The sequence below is a fragment of the Cyprinodon variegatus genome, unplaced genomic scaffold (assembly GCF_000732505.1).
Source record: "Cyprinodon variegatus isolate N-32 unplaced genomic scaffold, C_variegatus-1.0 Scaffold47, whole genome shotgun sequence".
NCBI classification, from domain to species: Eukaryota; Metazoa; Chordata; class Actinopteri; order Cyprinodontiformes; family Cyprinodontidae; genus Cyprinodon; species Cyprinodon variegatus.
In genome coordinates, this window is record NW_015150500.1 from 1817662 (window position 1) to 1821973 (window position 4312).

The 4312-nt window shown below is 37.5% G+C and overlaps 1 protein-coding gene across 4 annotated transcripts in view; it reads left to right on the top strand.

The window, feature by feature from the left end:
* Positions 1-4312, top strand: part of b4galnt1 (beta-1,4-N-acetyl-galactosaminyl transferase 1) — a 20408-nt gene continuing 16096 nt past the window's right edge. For 2 of the 4 annotated variants that reach the window (XM_015370671.1, XM_015370672.1), the window contains exon 1: positions 1-272. The gene's annotated coding sequence lies outside the window, so the exon portion shown is untranslated. Of the gene's footprint in view, positions 273-2658; positions 2761-4312 lie in introns of all 4 variants that reach the window. The other 2 variants (XM_015370670.1, XM_015370669.1) reach the window with 2 other exon arrangements.

The following is a 4312-nucleotide window of genomic DNA, read 5'->3' on the forward strand; positions in this document are numbered from 1 at the left end:
CAGCGAAGGCTGGAGCCCTGCCAGCTCGCAGAGCCCTGTGGCTGTGTGTCGGTGCGCCTGTGCGCTGCGCTGCTGCCGCTGCTGCTGCAGGGGGAGCATCCGTCCATCCACAGCGAGCTGCTGTGTGTTGCGATGCGCTGCGACCGCATCTCCTCCTCTCTCCCTTTATCCAGATTCACTTCCACCAGACCGCCTTGGATCGGATCCGTTAGAGCAAGAGAGAGCTATGAGCAGGACGGCGGAGAAACGTTTCGTTGCGCGTCTTTACTGAGGTGAGAATCCTGTTCATTACCTTCTATTGTTAATAATAAGCCTGATTAGAGAGGCCCCTACTCAGCTGGACATCTGTGACGATATTTCGATCCATAGATTAACACAATTAAGTATGCACAAAATAGGTGAAAATGTATTTATTTGCTATTTTTTTCTTAATTTCCCTTAATGAGGAAGCAGATTGCATTTGTCGGATAGGTTTAGGATGGAAAGCGACAATGAGCCTTTTAAATGCGTGCATCTTCCCTGCAGTGTTTTTCACCGTCATAGGTAAACGCTAAAGGGCCTGCTTGTCGCTTGGTATTCAGCCCTCTGTTTTGAATTGCCGCACGTATAATATGCCATATTTTCCTTTTTTCCATTATGGTCGCTTGTGGGTGCGGAGGATGTAACATGAAAAAGGAGGCTAGAATTGTGATGGACCTATAAGTGAGCAGCTGTTCTGTCCCTTGCACTTTTGGAGGGACCCCAGTCTATTCCTACACCCTTAATCACTCCAAATATGTTCCCTGTAATTCCTGCGCTTTGTGCCACACAGTACATTTCTGTTTTTTAATTACTATTCAAGATGAAGCACAATCATCCAGGGCTTTAGGAGTAAAGAGAGGATCTGGAGGGTTTCATTTGTGGTTTCAAATAAAGCATAAAGCCACAACAATGTTCTTCTTTTTTTTCAAATTCTGTTCATTAATTGTGAAATATTACACAAACATCTAAATTCTGGTCTCAACCAAAGCAAGCACAAAAAACACACACTTTACATTATAAAAGCATAAGGAAACTGATCTGTTCCTGTAGGGGTACTCTGGAATGTTAATTGTAACTGACTGCTTGTAATCTCTTGTTCTAAAAATATTCTCCCTTTGATTATTTTCATTTGTTTACTTTTTTTTTGATAACCTGCATTACTACAAAATGCTATATTTAAATGCTTATTTCATGTATTGCGAAAAAAAAAGGTATTCCAAACTGCTCAATTATAAACCACTCTGACCAGGCACGGACTGGTAATCTGTGATACCGGGCATTTGCCCGGTGGGCTGGCTCTCCTTAAATCATACCGGCCCCATCACTTACTCTCTGGCCGAAGCACCTGTGACAGTAAATAACTCAAGGAGCTCCAGAAGTAATACAACTTAAACTATTTAAATGATGCAAGCAGTATATATAGCCCTTCCTTGCAATGCACATCCTTGTGACAGTTGGCATATGATGTAATTTTCTATTTCGTCAAACTGTAAAATCCTTGCATCAAACTAAGTTATAATAAAGCTAAAATGCTTTCTTTAAACCAAACTACGATGTTCCTCTTATATTTGGCAAATTCATTTTTGAATATCTCGCAATGATGGGGTTACCATCTAAAGGCTATCGTTTCCTGTCTTATGTGTATTGTTTAAGATGGCTGTCTATAGGTAAAAAATGTTTTTCTTTAGATTTATGGCTTAAGAGATCCATAGACTTTGGTTCAAATTTGGGGAGATTTTATATATCCGGTTTATGAAAATTTTTTGGACTGGAAAACGAGAGTCAGTGCAATCTGGCAACCCTGCTTGCATGATGTTGTAGACCTAGTATGTTTATGTCCAAGCCTGACTCTGATGCAGAGAAAGATATCTTAAGCAAGAAACCACATCCTTTTTGTAGAGAAGAGAAATAGTGCTGAAGCTTCTCAGTAGTGGCCATTCACTTACTCCAGGAATGCACCACAACTCATTAGTGAAATCACAAATAAACCCAGAACAGCTGGTAAAGCAATGCAGTTCCCAACACTGCAAAAGTCAGGATTTCTGTACTTTCATCAATAGAAGTAACAATTCTGGGTTTGGAACCACTGCACTAATAGATTTGCCAAATGTATGCACATAATGGCCACTATAGATACCAGATAAAAAACAAAACAAAAAAAAAAACCACTTAATATTGGCTAGCTGATGTACTGGTCTATCTCTACTCTCCTGCCACAGATGCACTTCAGTAATCTGAATATTGTACCTAAGGATGAACTACGATTCTCTTTCTGATATCTTAGCTGATTTCTTTTGGGGTTTCAATAAAAAACAGAAGGAGTCAGTGTATTTTAGATTTTACCTTAAAATACATTTACAGATATGTAACACCCAGTTAACTAAAATGTTGCAATCTAATTTATCAGAAATAATAAGAGTTTTTCTAATTTGCCATAAGGCTCATCAGTAATGTATGTAAATTTGAAGATGGAAGATGTTTTTAACCTGAGAAGCGAGAACTTTAGTGTCATTTACTGTACAACAGTGAGAATATGTTATAAAGGTATTTTGATACAGTGTATATAAATATCTGATGCCAGTTCCACTTCTTTTCATGCTGAACTGCCAGTTTATGGTGTTGTTATCTGATTTTCAGATGGAGCCAGAGCTCATGTGTTTACCCCACTGTCTGCTTGGTTTCTGGAGATGCTGGTCTCAACAAAGATTAATCCTTTACTAACTGGATCGAGCCAGTGAGGTACATTTTAGAGAGAGACTGAGAGTTTTATATGTTTGAACTATCTGAAATGGTAAATGCATTCAATGTCACTAGTGTTTGGTGCACTGTGATTGGTTAATACTTGGCTATGCTGCAGGCTTCTTTTCAAAAGGGAGTGTCTGTCAGACCCAACAACACACAAGGGCTTGTGTTCTCCTCCATTTAAATCACGTGATCAGTTGGATGATTAAAATGAAATCTATTTACTTATGATGTGTTTTCTTCTTCGTTGCTTATTTCAAAGGGTAAAACACCTCATTCTAAGCAGAGCTGTTTCCAGATGAGACAACTAATGAAAGCACACCTAAAGGGACACATTGTTTGTTGTTGTTGTTGTTTTTGGTAGCATCAGGAAGACAAAGAACTCATTGTGTTCATATAGACAGGATGTGTGAGTGGTGGAGACTGTCTTAGAATGGGGGAAGAAAAAAAATGCTAGAAAGGGCTGAAAGATTCTGTGTTTTTCAAGAATTCTGATACTGATACTCATAGTCAAATCTTACTAATCTACCAGTAAAAAGTTACTCATCCATTCAAGTTAAAGTATTGCAAAACTCAACTTTGAAAATACTTAAGTATTCAAAAGTACGTGCATTTAAAAGTACTTAAGTATTCAAAAATACATACTACATTTTCTAATATGAGTCTGTATAATTTTAAATGTAACTTTAAAGATCCTGTAACTTTCAGAAACCACTAGATGTATTGATGCGTTGAACCACCTGCTACAGATTGTATACCAACTGTGAAGAACTTCAGCATAAACATGCCATAAAAAATTACAGCTATTTTTGTCATTATTTCTTATTTCAAAACAGACCAAATAGAAAAAAGGAGAGTCTTGATTTTCCTCACAATTGCACTATGTAAATCAAGATTGAATCTATTACCACTTAACAGGGGCGTAGGAAGGTTTTAAAATGTGAGGGGGCAAATAAGACAGATAAGGTATTATAGCCAAATGGCGAGCGGAGCGAACCAAAAAATCTTTTGGGTCCATAGGCAAGGAAAAGTGAAATGCACCCCTATTTAACATGTTTAATGAGCATGCTGATTAAAGAAGCAATCAGTTCATTTACATCTATATCAGCACTGTAGGCTAAAGAGTTATTTTTTCATAAAATAATTCATAATTCATAATGTTTTGTGTTGCGTGCTCAAGCTCATGTAGTCCACTGTAGGGGAGATTTCTGTAACTTCCTGGAAAAATTTAATTTTTGAAAAAAAAAAATTGTTTTTTTCATGCCATAAGAAGAGTAAAAACACATATACAAAAATCTTGACTCAGGGATTCAGAATTCATGCATCACTATAACGCATGAGTCAAGAGGTCATTAAGTGGACAGACTCATAAAAGTTGGATACCGAGAAGATGCCCACACATGTTACTTATTAACTAGGTCCCAGTAAACAGTACATAGTCATACAAGATGTAAACAATTTACACATACTAAGAGTACTAAAGCTTAACCCATATTAAACAAAATACCGTATTTTCACGACTATAAGGCGCACATAAACGTCTTTTTTT